This window comes from Sphaeramia orbicularis, chromosome 20, assembly GCF_902148855.1.
Source record: "Sphaeramia orbicularis chromosome 20, fSphaOr1.1, whole genome shotgun sequence".
Lineage (NCBI taxonomy): Eukaryota > Metazoa > Chordata > Actinopteri > Kurtiformes > Apogonidae > Sphaeramia > Sphaeramia orbicularis.
This window is the reverse complement of record NC_043976.1, coordinates 3,930,486-3,952,280: the sequence shown is the minus strand read 5'-3', so window position 1 is coordinate 3,952,280 and position 21,795 is coordinate 3,930,486. Positions and strand designations below refer to the sequence as shown.

At 39.9% G+C, this 21,795-nt stretch overlaps 1 protein-coding gene across 1 annotated transcript in view; it reads left to right on the top strand.

Moving 5' to 3' along the window:
- Window positions 1-306: 306 nt before the first annotated feature.
- Window positions 307-21,795, top strand: part of LOC115411692 (microtubule-associated protein 4) — a 211,925-nt gene continuing 190,436 nt past the window's right edge. Inside the window, 1 exon segment of the mRNA XM_030123907.1 lies at window positions 307-395. The gene's annotated coding sequence lies outside the window, so the exon portion shown is untranslated.

Genomic DNA, 21,795 nt, shown 5'->3' with positions numbered 1-21,795 from the left:
TCTGGGCGGTATGAGGGCGTCTTCCTGGGCCGCGGCCGTACCCGGAGTCCGTTCCCTCCGGCGATTGGATCGGTACCGTCCCGAAAAAGGAGTCAAACTTCTCCATTGAATGAACCAGATGTCTGTCAAAAGGGCATTCGATGACGACAAAGGGCGTCTAAAATTTAGAGGCTGTGATTGGCTAAGAACTTATTCATTCAGCTCTCATTGGTTTGTTTATTGGTTTAATTAACAGTCAGTCACCAATCACGGGCTGTGATTGGAGCAGAGCTTCTCCTGGGGATGGGCATGTTAGTCTGCGGCCAGCCGAGTGCACTGTTCGGGTGGGCGGATCGTAGCGGTGACGGCGACGTTTGGAGACTCCCGACAAACTGTCAAAAAACACACAACTAACGGTGAGTCGAGTTGAAATACGACTTTCTTGCTTTTGTCCAAGTTGTTTGCCAGTGCAGGGTGTTTGCAGTGAGCATGGAGTTAGTGGGCGGACAGGTCGGGTGTGTAGCAGTGAAATGACGGTGATTTTGGATGAGTGATCTCAACACGCATCACAGCGACGGTGTACTGTGGGATAATGCTGCGTTCAGGTGCTTCTCGTAAACTTTAGGGAAGAAGTGGGCTGAATGCGCAGCAATAATACTTTTAGCTTTTGTCTGACTTCCACTACAAGCTACTGTTTTCTTCTTGAACATGTAATTTCGATAGCTAACTCTTAGCTTTCACTTTTCATACTGTGATATTTTAACCCGAAAGCTCCCAACTGCTCCTGAAGCAGCATGGGTACACACGGAGTTGCACTGTCACAGGCAAAGTTATGCAAGCGTGTTTCTAAGGGACATGTCCATTCATTTCCACTCTGAGGAGTCAAAGACAAGCGTGTACTGTCTGCGCAGAAGTATCTTAACTAAACTATAAAGTCATTCCACAGCCCGTATTTTTCTTACTGGATGTGGAAGTTGTTTGTCAGTCCTGAAGGATTAAGGGACACACCTGAAAGCTACAGACCAGTGACAAATTAAAGGAAAAGATCTGATGGGAGTGGTCTCTTCCATGAGGACAAGGCCCTGTTCCATCGCACTGTTGGAAGCCTTAGTTTAAAATATATTTCACCACAGATTACAGGATAATAGCAGGTCCTTAAATGCAATCTCTTCCACAAGGTTACCCAGAGTAACATTTTGAGTACCTGACATGCCTTGCCTATTGTCTTGCATTGTTATCACATATAACAGACTGAACGGATGAGACATCCACACAGTACTATTGTTTAAAGTAAACTGAGCCCAGGTGTCACTCTAAGTGCATAGCTTTTGAATTGATCAGTGACAAAGTAATTAAAAGTCAATACTTGTCATAAATGTGACTGGTAGATTTTGAGCTTTTGAGCCCACATGCCGACCATCTCCATCATGAAAATGTCAAATAAGAGACTAGGCTACATTTTGTCCCATTAGAACTGTATTCTTCCTTCCAGTAGAGTTCAGGGAGCACTGAAGCTAGTCTAGAGGCAAGTGGTTAATCAACACCTTATAGACACTTTTTGTTGGGTTTTCCTTTATTTTTTTTACCTGTGTGTATCTCTGTTATAGCTCTTATCAGACCCTGACAATCACAGCTTGTAGTGATACAGACGCAGTGATATCAACCTCACCAGTGCATTTTTTTTTTCTTTCCTTCCTCTGCCTACACACACATTATTTTGACAAAAGATAGTTTGATTAATAAGTTTGGTTGAATTATCTTTGCAGACCTTGGGCCTCACCGTGACCGTTGTCTAATATATTAAATTGCTCCCATCTAGATGTTAGACATAATATGGAGTACTGTATTGATAGTTACCTTGAGTTTGATGTTCAGTGCAGATCTGTGTATTTAATTTTTTATTCAGGGGATGGGGATGGTATTGGTTGATTCTCTTGTCATCAGCTTTTTCCTGCTTTTCTCTTGCTCCTGCAAGAGTTACTACTAGTCAACTATAAAATTAGATCATATAATTAAGTAGTTGTCCATCATGAACTTAGTCAAAAACTACTCTACTATTCAAATCAGAGGTAATTTTTAGGAGTCTGGTTCCATATTTTATTCTCTTAAATAGGAATATTTTCCTGTTTTCTTTATTCCCCTTTGATAGTAGAATGTTTGGGGTTGTGGACCAAACAAGACACTATAAGACAGGGGTCACCAATCCTGGTCCTTGAGGGCTGGTATCCTGCATGTTTTAAATGTTACCTCTTCTAGCACACCTGATGGTCATTATCAGGCTTCTGCAGAGCTTGATGATAGGCTTATCATTTGAATCAAGTGTGTTGGAAGAAGGAAGGGGAGGAAGAGGCAATAGTTGTTTGTCTACTAAAAATTTGGAAGATTGTGGCCCCCTCACAGGTTTTTCCACAGGTTTGTACAAGAGATGCGACATGTGTTTACAGTTGGGATAGTTTAGACTGAACAGTATTGTTGTGCGGAACTTGAGACCAAAGTGTCCCCTCACTGCCACATTGTATTTTTTGCCTTGAAAAAGCATGACAGGAGATAACGAGAGGAGCGGCAGTAGAGAGGATTGTCTCTGTGCTCTGCCTCTTTCCTTCTATCCAGATTACTCTCACAATCCTCCACAGCCAGATTACTGAGCAGGAACCAAGAGGCGGGACTGATCTAAGGCCTGAATTCATTATGGACTTGATCCAATCACTTCCCTAAAATGTCCCGTTGCTAGGATCAGGTATTAGTACCGACAGTTTGACATTTTTCACACAGGTCAGGCTCACTATATGGACTTGTCGAACATAAGGAGAGGACCTCTCTTCGCTGTTTTGTGGGAATAGGAGGGACATTTTTCCGTTGATGAAAAATTTCTCAAATAGAGAAACATCTGTTTTCTTCTCTACTTTTAGAAATGCCATATAGAGGACCAGTTCTGGAGGTTCTGCTGCCACTGTGTCAGTGTGCTAAGCCTTCACCAGACCTGATTTATTGCTCAGCAGCTCCTTGCCAAAATGAAATACCACTCTGGGTAGTTTTAGACTCGTTCCAGGGTGAAGGTGAAACCAACCTTATCAATAAACTTAATTTATTCTAATGAGGGGAAATGTATGTAATGAAACAAAACAAAAAACAAGACCAGGAAAAAAAAAAAGAAAAAAAATTATATATATATATATATATATATATATATATATATATATATATATATATATATATATATATATATATATATATGGCTGCATAATAGTGCAAACACATTGTTAACTTTAATAGAATAGTTCATATCAGAGTTTAATAGTAAGAGAGATCTAATTTTTATCTAAACCTTGGAGTATGAAAACTTTAACTAAATATGAGACATGTTGAAATTGTAGAGCACATGAGGTGGATCCACAGTGTTTTTCCCATCAGTCTGAGAAATGTTCTGTTGTTCTCTTGACTGGAGGGGATGCACCATACTATACACACTAGCTGGGACCTGAGGGTTACTGTCTGAGTAGATACTATACATTGATCAATTCAGTGAAGGAATGTATTGAGCCACTTTGCAAAGTTTCAGTCTATAGCCCTAGGCCTAGGTCAGGGGTCACCAACCCTGGTCCTCGAGAGCTACTATCCTGCATGTTTTAGATGTGTCCCTCTTCCAGCATACCTGATGGTCGTTATCAGCCTTCTGCAGAGCTTGATGATAGGCTTATCATTTGAATCAAGTGTGTTGGAAGAGGGATACATCTAAAACATGCAGGGTAGTAGCTCTCAAGGAGCAGGGTAGGTGACCTCTAGCTGAGGTACTTGTTTAAGCCAACTTGTCTAAAAGTGTCACTATAACGCTGGGATCTAACTCTAAAGCAATACCGTGAATAATTCAAATGAGAGATCAACCGATATGGGTTTTTCAGGGCCGATACCGATTATTAGTAGTTAGAGGAGGCCGATAACCGATATTTGGAGCCGATATTCATTTGCAGTAAAAGTGTAAAAATTGGCGTGAAGATTTTTGAATAATGCAAACACTGAACTTCGTTTAAATGACTAAAGCATGTTTATTTAATCACACAAATAGAAAATAATAGCTCCAGAAGTGCATGGATTTCCTAGACTCAGAAGCATCTCTTATAAAGTTGAATAAAAGCTGAAATGAATAGGTCCTTTAAATTTTTCCACAGTAAATAAAGTAAAATTTAAATATAACTATAATGACTTCTCTTTGTTTTAAGTTCAAACACAACAAAAATACAGGGAGACTCTTGTAAACTCTTGGGCCACATGCTGACATCTGCTCAACTCATCATGCTTAATTTATTACAGCATTTGGGACGCCTTAAGTTGATTTCATTATTAAATTTTATATTTTACCATTCGATAGCAGGGACCCTGTCATTCACAACTATGTTGCTACATTATTAATGATTAATATGACAAAAGCTACATAAAAAAGTCTAATAGTGTCTATGAGTGCAGGTAAACTCCTGACAGAACACAAACAGCCTTTAGGGCTTTAATGAGCACACACAGGATTTAAAATGTTCCACCATGTTCAGATAAATCACTTCTGAATTTTACTCTCTCTCTCATCTTCACTTTAATTTTCAGATCATAGGACTAGAAAGCTCACAGCAACATTAGTAGTTGTGAGTTGTAGAGTTCTTCATGTGACTTTAACGCAAACACACACTATTATATTACATACCAACACAGTCTCATCCCAAATAGTCAGAAATTGACGCATGTGGTCAGAGCCCCACAGCGGCACTATTTGACGCAGGGGGGTACTCCTTCTGCGTCGAACGCGGAAGGGGTACACACCGCGAAGAGGCAAAGTTTTCTGGTGTGAGAAGCTCCGGAGAGAAAACACGTGTCAAAGGTAAACGCAGAAAACTCTTCTGAAACTGAAATAAACATCCCTGTGCTCTACATCTGATAACTACTACTAATGTTTCAGAAGAACCTCAGAGCAGAGTAAACATTAGCGGCAGCTCTGCTAACACATATTACCTCCTGACATGTCTGTGAATTAGTTAAAAGAAGACTGCTGATAATATGGAGGTGGAAACAGTCTGTGATAGAAAAGCATGTGTGTGGGATTAAGAGAGAGCGCGTAAAAAACTCAGTTCACTTGTTTTAGGGAAGCACGCTAAGGTGGAGTCTGATGAGCTTTTACCAGAAGATTAGTTCATCTATCCGGCTCTAAACGCTCTGCACACTATGTATTAGTAATGGAGAAAATGTATGTAGAACACAGTCTCATCCCAAGTCAGTCCCAGTCTGTGTGTGTGAGGACAGCTTCCACGTCAACCAATCAGAGGGAGAGAGAGAGAGAGAGAGAGAGAGAGAGAGGCAGGGGGGCGGCACGGCTGAATCTGAGCCGAAATAACCCAGTTTTAAATTGATTTCTTAATATCGGCCCGTTGGATTTAAAAAAAGGCTGATACCGATATACTTCAAATTTCCAAATATCAGCGCTGATAATCGATCGACCTCTAATTCAATTCAAATCAAATGAAATTTTATTTATACAGCGCCAAATCATAACAAAAGTTATCTCATGACACTTTACATATAGAGTTGGTCAGAGCCAGACTTTAACCAGTTTACAGAAACCCTTCCAGGAGCAAACACTTTTGACTGGTGACAGTGGCGAGGAAAAACTTCCCTTTAACAGGCAGAAACCTCGAGCAGACCCAGACTCCTGGAGGATGGCTCTCTGCCTTGACCAGTTGGGGTTAAAGAGAGAGAGTAAAGGAGGAGAAAAAGAGAGAGCGATAGAGAGAGATTGGGGGAGAAGGGGGGAAGTAGGGGGAAACACATGGATGCAGTAATTAGAAACGTCTACACAATAGAGAAACACTGAAACAACATTAAGAGGTTAGAATTTTAGATTTTTATGAATAACTACAAAATATGACAAAATGGCCAAAGTAGTGACTTTTTGAGTGTTGAGAACAGCAATGGTTGTCGGAAACATTAACAACAGTTAAGCTGTGTTAAATGAATTCATATTATTCTTGAGCTCTGCTTGATTTTCATCTTAGTTAATTGTGCAGTGTTGTGAAGAATGACAGTACTGACTGAGCCTGTGATGTATGAATCCTCAGGCCTGATAGCTCTGTGGGGGATTAATTTATAAGGTTTGACTGCTTGACAACAGGCTTACAAACAACTATTTACTGAAAGTCTTGTTTAATGCTAATTTCTTCACACTAGAGAGCAAGCCGCAAAGGGAAGTAACACTTTTTGTACTAACAGTAGGGGCTGTCCAAGGGAAGGTTAACTAATTTATCTAGATCAAAAAATAAATTTAAAATCACCTTTTGAAGACTTATATATTTTGGAAGTATATTATTTTTAGTGTCCAGCACAAGTTTTATTTTTTGGAAAAATGTTTTAGAAAAAATACTTGGATAGCTTTATATTTAGCATAAATTCATGTTTGCATTCTTTGTCCATCAGTGCAATTCAAAGCAAAACTTGGATTCTCTTCTATTGGACCTATATTATACCTATGATCTGTTGTAAGGTCAATTTAAAAACCTTTTGCTACTTATTTCACAGTGGTTATGAATATCAAATAAACTGAGACAAATATATGTCAAAATGTAGCTACTAAATTAGTTTATTAGGGTATTTGATTTTGTAGATATTATAAATGTAATGTTATAAATATGCTGAATAAACAGTTGATACTTGTAATTATTCTCCCTTGTCCATCCATAATGGCTGTGTCCATCCGTAACCAAAACACTTATCAAAACTCTAGCTATTTTATGCCCTTATATATAGAAAAAATACAAAGTGTTTACTCTTTTCAGGATTCTCACTAGGATTTTTTCACAGCGTAGGGGCACCATGTACACCGCACAAGTTTTGTAGGGGCGTCCGGGGGCATCCTCCCCTAGAAAATTTTGAAATTTAAAGCTCTCTGAAACACTATTTCCTGCATTTTGAGGGGCAAATTTTGAGGAATGAAGCCAAAAACAATGCGATATTACCCTTGTGTTTGGCGTTGCTCCCACACTTCGGTGCAGACATGATTGTAGAAAAATATTACTTGCACGAAATTAGAGATAATCAGAGTGGCACTCACACGCACAGGCTAAATTTTAAATATAATTTTCCATGGTTTAAATAAGATAAATTGATTAAAGTCTCATTGTCAGTCAGTGAGCATAAGGCAAGTGATGTTGCCGGGCAGGTGTCAGACAATACCAAGGCACACAAAGGGGTGTTGATTATATTGTTCTCATTTCCTGTCTGCAGTGCTTTGTGCCAAGACAAAGGAATATATTTTTTCAAATTCAAATCTCGTTATCATTACGCTGGATGATCTCTCACACACACACACACACACACTGTGATGTTCTGTTGTTCAAAGCAAGCAAAGGGGGCCCTCTGGTGGTCGGAATAAGTTGCACTGGTGTGTGTTTTGTACTTTCGGTGTTACCGTAGCCAGTTCAGACATGGGAAGGAAGTAGCAGACACGTTTCTCTCATTCTGTTTGTATGGCCAGAAAGAACGTTTGCCTGTGAGTACTTTATGTTCAGTTGTTGTGATAATGAATAGTAAAACCTGTCTCTGATGTAAACTTTTGTTGTTAGATTAAAAGACATTGTAAATCTTAAATCGATCTGAAGATGCTAATCGTTAGCATGTCTATGGATTTTCCCATTTATGTTAGCATTGAGCTAGCGGTCTTCTCTCATGCATTTGAATGTATAATGCTATGTTAATGTGCTGTAACGAAGAACATAACTGAGACATATTTTGTATGTATGTTGCAGTTTTACAGTGAAGTCTTGAGTAAAAGCTTTGGAGAGAAGTTTTCAGCATCCGGCTTTTCTTGAGAAACCTGGTATCTGCCGAGCTAGCCGCAATACACACAAGCAGGGGCAGAATACACAAAAAAACACCACCACGCTGGTTGAATGACAGCGTCGCTGGTCAAATCTCAGCGTCGGGGCTCCCTAGGGACAGTGTCGGGGGCCCCGACGTTCAATGACGCTAGCAAGAACCCTGCTTTTGCAAAATAGACACCCTAGAGGATCAGCTGTAAAGATTTTCCAGTTTTATGATAATTGGAACCGCACTTTAAGGCAGGTTTTATAAAGTTGTCGAAAACAGATGTTAATTTTTTTGTCCATCTGTTACTGAGGTTTTTTTTTTTTTTTTTTTTACTATTTTTCTACTATTTTTCTATTTCTTACACCAGTGTCAAAAGCCCAGATCAGATCAACGATTTGTGATTGTGATTTGAGAGAAAACTCTTGCTGCAGAGAACAGAACCATCTCAGCTCAGCTCAAGGCTGCTGATGGTGTCACTGGGTTTACTCTTGGCTCTCTATGTGTGTGTCATGGGCTGCAGCTCAACTGTTACTGTGAAGTGCAGGGTTGTGATCAGCTGTTTCCCTGGTAAATCGTGTCGCTGCTTATAAGAGGTGACACCGGCTCCTCTGAACAGCAGAACTGCTCCGGGAATAAATGGTTCATTTATACTAGATATGCAGCAGTATATTACTCACTTTCACTGTATTCATTCATACTTTAAGATGCCGTGAAGTGTATCTAGCTACAAAACACATGAAAAGCTGCAGTTAGAACAGAAGTACTAACTCCAAGTTTTGGATATTAAGGTGAAATTGAGACACTGCCTCATCACGGTGTGTCCCATTGATCTAAACTGGCAAGATTTCAGAATGCTGTGGACCGAAGCTTTGTAAGTAGTTGCAAGTTGCAACTCGACTGATTGTGAATCCAGGGTTAGGTAGTGGTCTGTGATTGTTGGAGTGGCACAAACTGAAGACACTTTACTATTCCTGTAACTAATTGGACCCACTCCACTGCTGTATGGGCCCCCTGGGAATGCTGTGTCCCATGAATTTAACCTCCTTCATGGCAGCCCAGGCTGCAGGCGCCACTGTTAATACTGATATTTTGGGACTGCATGAGTAAATATGATATTCCTGTTTTCCCATCATGCAGCATGGTACTGCCCTTCCATGATTGTAATTTCCCATCATTCGCTTATCTACAAAAGTATTGGTCCTATCAACATGCTGAGATCTTTAATATGGAAATGGGACTATTCCTCAACTGTACCAAATTGGCCAAGCAAAAACGTCTTAATTTGTCAGAATTGTAAATGTAGCGTTCTTGTTTTTAACTTCATTTCCCGTCATGTGCCTGTGAAGAAGGCAACATGTCGCTGACCATACCTTACTGACAGAGCAGTGACATAGTACTTGCGCATACTTGACTACCGGCTATGACGCAAGTTACCTGACAGAACTGCTAGTATTATACATGATCTTTTGAAATAGTTAGAGCCATGACAATTTACCACAGGTACCCTTTAAGTACCTCAAGGTGAAGGGGGCGCAGTGCAACAATGTCATTGCAAGAGCATCAATTAGCAGTCAAACAGTGGAAAGTGATGTGGAAATAATGATAAAATTATGTCATTTCTATTTCATGAAGCTGTTTTTATCCAGCTAAATGGAGACTATTTCCATTATCACGCAATGCAACTATATTAATTATGTAGTAATTTGTTTCATACTGCTTAATTTATGCAACATAGTGAACTGGTTGGTGTGGTGGTGTATGGGTTCGCACTTTTACCTCACAGCTAGAAGGTTCTGGGTTTGATTTTCCATTGTCCGTGTTGAGTTTACCTGCTCTTGCTGCTGTGAGTTTTTCCTCCAGGTTCTGCAGTTTCCCCACCATTAAAAACAGGTACATATAGATTCTCCTGCCAGTGCCCCTGACCACAATGCTAATGAAGATCTGGAGTTGGTTCCATTGGCAGCTCACTACTCCTAGCATGTGCTATGAGCAAATGCTAATGCTGGTGCTAATGCTAGGTACTGTGTATATATTATGTTGAGTAAAATGCAGAGACCAAATTTCCCTACAGGGATAATAAAGTGAATTAACCTTTAGCAACTGTGATAGGCCTTGTCTGTAATATAAAATACTACTTAGGTACCAGAAGCCATTCCTCAATCCTGAATTAATTTGAGGTACTCGTCTGAGTATGTGCAACTAAATTTCCAGACATCAACATTTTATTACTTATATAATCCCTTATATGGAGAAGGAATGATTGGTTTGTTATTATTACTGTACTGATCGCAGTCTCGTCTCCTGGTCTTTCATGGTTAGTTTTAGGACATAGCAGCTATTTATGTCCTGGTTTTAACCTCTTTAGATTTATGAAGCCGTTTTATATACATTATGTACATCTAGGAAGTTTGTGACATTCATCAAAAAGAAGTTAAACGCATATGAAGGAAGGAGGGAGCAATAAAGGAAGGAAGGGGAGAGCCAGGGATAATAATAGAAGTAGAGAGGAACCACAGAGGAAGGAAGGGAGGAAGTATTTGAGGGAACACACAGGTTCTCAGTTGTACAAATTCTGAATTCCTCCTAGTTTGTGGATTGTCAATTGACTGGAAGTCTTTGTCTCCCAGTTGTCCTCTTGCTTTCCACAGACTCTTCAGAGACACTGTCTCCCACACAGCTGTAATTTCCTTCTTGTCTCCTCAGATCCACAGACAGATTGTGTTGAGAACCAACCACAGAAAAGTCTCCTTATATACAGTGGATATAAAAAGTCTTCACACCCTTGTTCAAATGCCAGGTTTTTGTGTTGTAAAATAATGACACCAAGATAAATCATTTCAAAACTTTTTTCACTATTAATGAGACCTATAATTTGTACAAGTCAATTGAAAAACAAACTGAAATATTTTAAGGGGAAAAATAAAAAATAAAAAACTTACAACATCCTGGTTGTAGCCTAATGGTGTACAGTGTGATTCACCTGCTGTACTGCAGAGGACAGGAAGGGCCTGCAGTGGGTGGTAAGAGCAGCAGAATGGGTGACTGGACCAAACTACCCCCCTCAGTGACACCTACACTGGCAGACTCCAGCGGAAAGCCAGCAAAATGATCAGAGACCCTTCACACCCTGGACATTCCTTCTTCTCCCCTCTCTCCTCCCAGAACACTAAAAACAAAAACGAACAGACTCAAATAGAGTTTCTACCCACAACCAATTAAATGGCCCCCCCCCCCCCCACTGACTGAATAACATCACCCTCAATTTAATAATCATCGTAATACTCACCCAACCTCAGTACAATAATCATGAATCATGCATCTTGTTTTCAATTTCTATTCTATTCTATTCTATTCTTTTCTATTCTATTCTATTCTATTCTATTCTATTCTATTCTATTCTATTCTATTCTATTCTGTTATGTTCTCATTAATGTCTCCAAGGCTCAGTAGTATTAGAGCCTGATCAATATTGAACACAGAGGTAAATGGCTGCAGTGCTACCAGTAATTGAACCTGTAGTGGGTCTGTGAACTATTTCATGCTGTTGACTGTGAAATCAATGTGGCTATAAAACTGGTGATTCATGCATAATGGCCCTAGTTTTTCTTTGGCACTGTCTGACTGTGATTCAGCTGTTTTTAACCAAAGCTAATTTGTAGGACCTTTTGTCTCATTTCCATGTTGTCGTGTAGGAGTGTGGGAGCTCATTCATACAGACTTATTTATGTTCGCTGAGTCTCCGGCCAAGGCTGCTGGCAGACGAGCTTGTAATTCAGCAGATGGTCAGAACAGGGATATCCAAAACCCAAATTGTTCCTGTCAAGTTGGAGTTTGTGCTCACTCTATCAAATGACCTTATAATATTCCCTGGGCTATTTCAGTGAATTATTTATCTCTGGTATCTGATATATTGATTATATGGTAGCCATTACAGTACCCTAATTGCTCAGATGATGCAAAGAGGGTGTATGTATTGATTATTTTTCAATTAAATTAAATTAATGGTTTAGTTTGTGATTTCCCAGAGCCCAAGATGACATGTTAATACATAGATGTGTTCAGTGAGCAGTCCAGAACCAATTTACAGAGATAGAAAACAGCAAGTCATGATATTTAATAGAAACTGAAAATGCATTTTTGTTTTTTATTTCTATAGTTGTGCGATAAATTATTATTGTATGCTGTGCATACTTAGGTGTGTTAGGTGTTTTCAGGTTATTGTATTATATACAGTACTTGTATTGTACATATATATATAGATATATATAGATATATATATATCTTCTATTCTGTTTATTATTTATTTGTTCCATTGATGACTGTTTGTGGGATGTTCATGCGATGGGTCAGAGTGTTTTTCTTCTTGTACTGCTGCTGTTGTAACAAAGCAATTTCCTGCAAAGGATCAATAAAGTATCTATCTATCTATCTATCTATCTATCTATCTATCTATCTATCTATCTATCTATCTATCTATCTATCTATCTGTCTATCTGTCTATCTGTCTATCTGTCTATCCGTCTGTCTGTCTGTCTGTCTGTCTAGTTCATCATCATCATCAGGATTGTCACCATCAGATTATAGCAAAGTGTACCTGAACTCATGCCCATATGGTAGGACAGGAGCTGAAAATGTTGTTGTAAAGGTGAAATGTGGAACAATCTCTCATTTGAAATGAATCATTGTGGTGCTGTAGAGATGCCTATGAGTCATATTCTGCAGATAAAAGACAAAATGCAAAGATGACCATTCTCACAAAATTACAATGACTGCCAAAGTAATTTTATTATGATACATTTCTTTTATCAGCAGTGCTTGGCAGTGGCATTTTTTCAAACCACATCTGGTTTTACAGGGGTTTAGGTGCAGTGGGTCAAAGATTGAGTGGCGTTACTGGACCAAAAACCTGGAATAAATTGTTTTGGAAAATTTTCATTTTTCAATTAAAAAAAAAAAAAACCCATAACACCATAACATTTTAGATCATTATTATTATTGCCACATGTGTACAAAACCTTTGAAAACCTAGAATAAAATTTAAATTCCACCATTCAATCTTGGAAAAGTCATTTTAGATATAGAAGCTTTCCACACTGATTTGAGATTAATGTGGCTTAGGTGGTGTCCAGAATGCCTTGGATGCTGTGCCTTACCCTAACCCTTATAATGGTAGGGTAAATCCGGTATTAAAGTCTCACAGGTCCGCACCACACAGATGATCCATGTGTGTATTTGCCTATGTGAATCTGTACATATGAATGCAATGTGTGTTTTGCGTCTGGAGGGGTGGAGACTTAGATTGCGTGACAGCGCCGGATTGAATGAATGAAATGATGGAGGGATGGAGAGTGGAGAGGAAGAATGGGAGTGTACAGAATGAACCGGCCGGCCGGCCCTCTGTAATCCCCCCTCACAACAGCAGCAGCTGGAGCAGTGTGTCGGAGACCCGGCTTTACCGCTGCCAATCAGCCCTGCTGGAATTACACAGCTCGCTTATGACCAGGATGCACACAGATGGATGCAAAGGTGGGTAGTGGAGGGGTGTGGCTGGTCTGGTCTGTGGCTTCTACTGGGGAGGGAATGTCAGGAAAATCCACGTTTTTCCTTTTTTTTTCCTTTGAGTTTTGTCTGAGTCAGACAGGAAAACTGAGAAATTGCACGCGTGTGTTTCAGTGGGTATCCGCGCGTGTGCGTTGGTTTCCATCCTACTTAAATTACGATGGGGGTATGGGACGGTGCAGTCTGTGCCCCCCGCAGAACTGAAAGTGAAACTTTATACTCATTTATCTTTTCCCTTCCTCCTGAAGCTTCGCAAACTTTCATTTGAGGGTGCAGGAGCTTTGTCCTGGCGTATTATATTTTATACATACTGTATGTATAATAAGTCTATGCGACTGTGACAATTTTTTTGTTTGAAATATTTGGTGTGGTGGCATGGATTTTGCTGTGGCGCAGCTCCATGGCAAAACCTTATCAGTGGAAACACTGTCCAATGTTCCTATACTGCTCCAAACTGAGGGGAAATGCTAAGTTTATTTTTGTATAGCATGTCATTTAAGCTTTTATTATTTTAGCCTTAACAGTCATCTTTTCTTAGCCCTAATGAAGTTTTTTGGTATCTAAACTGAACCAAATCTCAGCCATGACAGCCTAAAAGCAGCAGTTGTTGTGTAGTATTTTTAGCCTGTTTTTACCACATTTAGGGCTTTGTGATTAATCGATTTGAAATTGAAAGCAGATTTTTTAATTAGGATGATTTTTAAAAAGGGAAATTGTCAAATCGATTTCATCTCTCTCATGTCTCCGGGCCATGCGCCTCAGGGCTACCATAGACTCCTCGTCTTAACTGTGAGAGCGGTCTTTCACAGTAGTCCATGTAATGACCACAAACCTTAAATCTGTGATGAGCCAGCAGTAGTGATACCAATGTAAGCTGTGGTCCACACACAGATCCCTGAAAAGAGGTGATGACACACACATCCAGTCACTGAAAGGTATGCAGGATCCCAAAAAAACAGTAGATGAAACAATCAGATAATCTCCACACAACCTGTGGTGAATAAAATTCTTTGGTGGCTCATAGGTTGTGTGGACCTTATCTGATTCTTTCATCCACGCACGGTTTCCCCAGTTCAAATATAACCGCATGGGGATCACTCACCTTACGTTGTCCATTCACGGATCTGTACTGTCATCTTCCGATCTTGGTCTGGGTTGTGGGTTCAGCAGCCTCAGCAGAGTAGCCTAGACAGCCCTCTTCCCAGCCACATACACCAGCTCCAGGGGAATCCCGAGGTGTTCCCAGGCCAGCCCAGAGATATAATTCCTCCAGCGTGTCCTGGGTCAGTCTCCTCCATTCACGGATCCCCCAATTTAAATATAACCGCATGGGGATCACTCATATTACGTGGTCCATACACAAATGCATGCAGACATGACTGATGCGTGTCGCTGACATTGGTATAACTTCTGTGGGCCCATCACGGAATTTTCAGGGATTCCATGATACCGTCACAGATTTGAGGTAGGGAGCAGCGCTTTGCATTGCAGGCTGCTCATGTAAACGACATGCCGACTTCTGTTGTCTTTTGTAGTTTTTTCCCCAAAATCTAAATCGAAAATCGAGTTTTTAGAAGAAAACATCAGGATTTTATTTGGGGCCAAAATTGTGCAGCCCTAACCACATTATCTTGTATTCTGTTATTTATTTATTTTTTATGTTACCTTTGTTTAACCAGGAAGTCCCATTGAGATTAGGAATCTCTCGTATAATGGAGACCTGGCCAAGGTAGCAGCCATACAAAGTCCAAAAAACATAAAACACATACATGATACACAACAAGCAATAAAACACAATAACAACTATTCAACCACAATGGCATCAAGAAAAGCAGCAACATTTCTCATTCACTGCATTCTCCATGATACGTTTAAAATCATTAATAGAAATGAATGTGTGTAGTTTTACAGTTTTTTGAAGATTATTCCACGACCATGGTGCATGGTAGGAAAATGCTGTTTTTTCCAAAGTGTCAGAACTCGGGGAACAGTCAGAAGCAACCACTTGGAGGAACATAAATGATAACTACTAGCGCTAATAGAAAGAAGATTACTGAGGCAAAGCTTTATAGATTAACATAAATCAGTGTTTTTGTCTATGGATGGTTAATGATGTCCAGCCCACTAAGTCACAGAGAATGCAGTGGTGAGTGAGAGATTTTGCATTAGAAATAAAATGTAAATAAGCATGATATACTGAATTTTTGCAAATTACATGTACATACTCTTGTTATTTTGGCTGTGATGATTGAAAATTGACCTATTCTGATGTTTGGTATGAGGACACATTAAAACTATACTGTACAGTGTGGCATTTTTACACTTTTCTTTTGTAATGTTAAAATGCTCCCAATAAGCATGTGGTAAACTAAAATGTAAAGGAAATCCACCGGGATTCTAATAAAAATCTGACCAATCATTTTATTCGGTCTGGATAAAATAATTGGCAGAGCATGGCTGAGCGTCCTGTCAGTCATCTGTTGCTGCAGTCCCGCATCAGATACAGGTGTCTCTGAATCGAATGTTTTACTGGCGCTGCTCCTCCTATCTAGGGGTGTGAATGGATAGGACTGAAAGGGAATCACGATTTCTTAACAGAAGCAACAACGAAGGGGAACAAACAGAAAAACCTGACTGCAGCAGTTAGACTCTGGTGAATGAAGGATGATGATAAACAGAGCCGTCGGGATGACGTAGGCAAGGTAGGCAGCTGCCTAGGGCCCCCTTGCTGAAGAGGGCCCCCCACGGCCGCATGGTCATTTATCTGTACAACCTATTAAAAACTATCCATTGTAAACAAACCACCACAGTGAGGCAGCGCTAACCCTCTCCTGTACTGTTATGTGACTGGGGCCCCCTAAACTAGAGGGATTCCCCCTATGCAATGACAAACGCAATGAGGGTAGTGTAGAAGTGACATCCACCCTCGCACACCCCCCATCACACCCCCCACTTGCTGTCAGTGGAGGAACAAACCGTCTGTCCACACTGAGCACGGCGGCGTGAGCATTTAAAAAGAACAACAATGATGAAGCGCTCCTACCCTTCAGGCTTTGCAAAAAGACAAAAAAGAAAGAAGAAGAGGGAAAACGCCAACGACACAGCAGTAAGTATTAAGTAAACCATTGTTTTCTCCAAATAGGCTACAACTGTGTGATATGTTTGAAACTGTGCGAACAAAAGCCCTCACATCATTGACCAAACACACAGATAGATGTTAGCATGAGAGGGAGAGGATTCAGTTCAAGAACTAATCATATACACACAACACAACTGTGTTCTGTGTGAAGAATTTAAGGAGAGAATAAACACAACTTCTCCATCGCCCTTTTCTACTGTTGTACAGCGTTCCAAAACTTCTTCTGAGCTAAATAATTTGGATGTGGAGGACCAAAGTATGACAGCATTAAACGTATTTGGTCATGAAAAGCCAAAAGCTAAGCCTACTGAAGTGTTTTCACTTACTCTGGATGGTTGTCTGCCCCCTGCTGCAGTCACCGACACAACTTTATTCCAAACAAAATCGTCTGGTCGTATGAATCCCATCCAGTTTGGCCAAATAATCCATCCAGTTCAATGTACATTTTCGGTAAGCTAGCAATTTCCGTTGGTGATCTCTCCATCCCATTAGGAGAAAAATGCCCCTTTTCCATTGCATTTGTCCATCTCATCATTTGTCCTTGTGTGTCAGCTGGTTTAGGCACAGAAGAGGACGAGAGTAGGCTTACAGCACAAGTTTTTATTTTCAAGCCAACATTTGTTAAAGTCCCTCACATCAGCTCTGTGCCCTCACTGTGGAACTGAGTTCTGTTCACGTTCAAGGCAGCACATGTAAACAATACATGAGGCGTTCAGGAACAATTAGAATAATTAGGAAATTACAACACTTTTCAAAATCGTCAAATATTCAGAATATTCAAATACAACACCAAAAAAAAATGTGGCAGTGTCGGTGAACCATGTCTGTGAACCGTGTAATCACAATCCTACATTTTAAACTCTGTAATTATCTATATTTCCCACACTTGCCCATCAACACATCACAACACTTTGCACCATGTGCTCAGGTAGTTTTGCCGATGAGGTCTGACGTTACATTTTGGTGCATTATGGGAAGTGAAGTTCTTCTCCTGCAAAGTTACTATCAAATCCTCAGCATTTTAATCATATACTTCTAGAATAAGGACAAAAGTAAGCGTACTCACCAAATGCCTTTTTTTTTTTTTTTTTTGCTTTTTTAGGTGCTTTGCTTAAATCTCTGTCAGCGCCAGTTGATAGTGACAATGCCACCTCCTCACAAGCTGAAGGTATTTATCAGGCTACATGGAATTAGTTACATCACAGTCTAGGAAAAAAAATCTTATCATTATTAAATCTATCATGATCAGTACTAATTGCATATTATTATATAATAAATAGGCCTAATAATAATAATAATAATTTTTCTTCTTCAGTGATTTGACCACCACATTTTCGCGTATTAGGGGCCTCACCTTACTTTCTTGCCTAGGGCCCCCAGATATCTTGAAACGGCCCTGGTGATAAAGTCCAGGAGTCGGGCGTACTCTACTCTGCAGACACATCCACCCAAAGCTCAATTTTCGTGACCACGGGACACCATGTACATGTACATGGTGTCACAAAATGTAGGATTATGTAGGATGATAAATGTCTCGACTATGAAACCTCAAAGGTCTACGGACAGTGCACAGAGTCCGCACAAGAGCCAATTGGAACCTTTATTGTAGGTGATGAGGTGCAGTGAAGACAATGATCTAGTGCTGCACAGACCAGACCCTTAAATGCAGGGTCTCCTAATGACATAGGAGCCGCTGCTGTGCAGCAGGTGGATGATGTTCTGTCTGATTGCTGAGGGAGGGGTCCACGGCCACACCAGAGTGGACCACACCTCCACCTCTGCCTCTGCTTCCCGCCGCGTGTGTAAGGTGAGGAGGGGAGCATCAGAGCTACGGCAGGGGGAAGCGGGCGGGGCTTTGGAGGTAGGCGGGTTGTTAATGTTCAGATTTTTGCTGCTGCTGTGCAACATGCCAGATCAGTAAGTATAGCTTTAATCCTGTTGAAAGTGCAATCAGAAAATTGTCTTGTCTTTGTGTACAATAGTAGGGGTGTAATGGTGTACTAGTTTGTACCGAACACTTCGGGGCCTTCGATACAATACGGAGGTGTACCAAACGATTACATGTATCCTCTGTGAAGAACGCAAACACTCGGGAAGCAGGGTGGCCACAAGCAGAACCCATGTGCAGGGTTTCCTCTATATACATTCATCAGCGGCAAATTCTCAGTGCAGTACAAAAAAACCCAAAACATGACAACAGAAAGTATAACAGGCACAGTAATGCAAAGAGGAGCACTGAAACTAGAAAGACAGATACTCAGCAGACCAGAGGAAGAAGTATGTGAGGGGGAGTTGTATAATGGAGCTGTCAGGGCTGCGGTGTGTTTCATGGGAAGTCACTGTAGGTGTAATAGAAGCTGTAACAGGTTTAATAGTTAATGTGTGCATGACACAGCTTGCATGGCCTTTCCACCTGCCTCATCAATTTAGTTAAATAACAGTTGTGTGGATGTGTTCATGTTGACGGCTCACTGCCACTCACACATGGAAAGAATTCAGGGCTGAAACTGATTATGTTTGATCATCACTATCTGTCGGTGAGCTCTGTAAAGTTGTCATTTAGTTAGTCCAGCTGTTGACAGAATCACTGGGAAAGAGACACCCTATTGTTTCACCTTCTGCAGCACATCCCACATGGCTCAGGGGCTTATCCCAGCAACCTGGGGCCAATTCCCAACCCAGGTTCTCTACTTTATGACATTCTCCTATTTCTCCTGTCTCTCTATACCAAACATATGGCCTACGGGGCAAAATCGGCCTGCCAAAGGGTCTGCTCTGACCTGTGGGATGAACTTGTGAAGTGCAAAAATTATACTGAAGACATTAACAGTCAGGGGTTCGGGAGCCACATCAAGCCTAGTTTGATCTTAAGTGAGTCAGATAAGTAAAATAATAATATAAAAACCCATAAATAATGACAATTCCAAATTCCGAACTCCAAAATTTTAATTATATTCTGCCTCTTACTAAATGTTTTGTGTATTTTTAGATCCACTGTGATCAGTAAATTGTAACATACCTGTGTAAATAATAAAGTGAGACATAATATTGATAAAATTGCACTTATTAGAAATTTGTGGTTGTGAAGGTTATTCACATTTTTTGTGAAAGAATAGTTTGCAATGTAAATATTTTCATAATTTACCTTTTGTTTTTCAGTAAAACAAAGAAAAATTTGTAGTTGGCATTATTTATTGGTCATTATGTTACTTTATTGGTCCGGCCCACTTGAGATCACATTGGTCTGTATGTAGCCCCTGAACTAAATTGAGTTGAACACCCTTGCTGTATACTGTCACTAATACAGGCATCCAGCCCAAAACTATCTTTAAAAGACAGTGAGAAATGTGTAGTGTGTAGCACCTACAGCAGGAGTTGATTGAACAGAGGTGCAGCAGCCTGAAACACTGGACAAGGAAAGAGCTGAATATAACTGAACTTTATTACCTGTGGCATTTGTAGGTTTATCCTCTGCATTATGTTTACCCTGCCCCCTAAAAACAGCCCTCTGTTGGAAACCCAATGCACGTTACTTTTATATTAATCCAGAATGTTGCGACCAATCAATGAGTCCTGGACTAGGTCACATACATGAGCCACTGGGAGCTGTTCCTGCTGCTGTTGAACCAGGCATGACAAAAACAATGTGAAATAGCCTATATTTAAGAGACATTACTATAGTCACATGAAGTAATTTCTTTTTTTAATTAAATAATCATTATTCAATTATTTAGAAATTTTGACCCATCCTTCAGAATATTTCAACCCTGCCCAAATATTCAGTTCAGTGTCAGATGAGGAAAATCAGAATGAATGTTCCATGATGTTTATTTAATAACAATACCTGGTCTGTTAGCATAACACAGCTACATTAGTTAATTGTCATTTGGTCTGTCTAAATAGTGTGTTTATACATTACATTTAATTAACAATTATTAACATGTCTGTATGTGTTAGGCTAACAGTTAGAAAGTAACTTGGATCATTTGGTGGTTTCCTAGTTCGCAGTGTGATTGTGATGTCAGTAAGATAGCAAAATTAACAAATAAACAATTATGTGTTTTTTTATTTAATATTTTCAAATCTGTTATTTAAAAACAGTACATTTGGTAATTTGATAATGATAACGATGTTTTCAGCAGCTCATGCTGCGTTGCAAAACAAATATTGAGGAAATGGACACAAATACATGCATTTGACTTTACAATCACCTGAGACAACATGTTATCCTTATTTGATGAATAAGCACCATATTTGTAATGCAGTTGTTAGCTTTACATGGTCTGTTAGCTAGCCTGCTAATCAGATGTTTATACATTATGTGACATTTAGATGTACTTCAAATTACCAAATGGAAAATCTTAGTGAGCATATTCACTCAGTTAGCGGTAGTGGTACCCATCTTTCCTCCAGAAATTATCATCTGGGGCCCAACATTGCAAACCTGAGGCATCCAAATAGCGATGGACAATGGCCAGTGGGTGATGTTGGGAAGGTTACATCACATTCTTCTATGCAGACTATGGTCATTTCCCATTGCTCTCTCCTCTCCCTGTTTACCGTCAGCACTCAGATAAAAGCCTCTTGTGAATGAGTATCAAGAAACTTTGTTCAAGCTGTTTATGCTTTTATTAAATTCTTCTGAATTCATAGCAACACATTTGTGGACATTTAGTAATTGAAAGAAAAACATAAACTCCCCATAAGATGACCCACATATTAATGAAGAATAGTGTCCTGATACTTCTGACTCTGTGCCTGTAGAGTCTCATGAGTATACTGTCACAGTACATTATCTAATACTGCTTATCAGTGTGAGAAATAGGAAAAATAGCATCAGTGTGTGATTAGAGACTCAGCCATCGACATGTTTGAACATTTAAAAAGCATTATAACTGCAACCAATCGTTAAGCTCATTAATGTACACTTGGCACCAATGAAAACTTTACAGTTGATTTTTTTTTTTTGTTATGGGAGCTTAATCATTTTATTTTTTCAAATTAACTCTGCTTTCATTTATTGGCTGTACAGTTCTAAACATGAAAGTTACTGAATGCTGTGTAGGCCAATAAATTAGTTGAAAAGAAAACAATACAAAACTGACAATCACAGCAGTCAATATCTGTTATGACCACCATTTTCCTTGACACAGGTGGTACAGCACCTTATCATCGAGTATACCAGATGTCTTATATTGTCCTGGGTGATGTTCTACCACTCCTTCCACAAGGCTGTGACCAGTTTCTGGAGATTTGTTAGACTAGGAATGCGTCTGGGT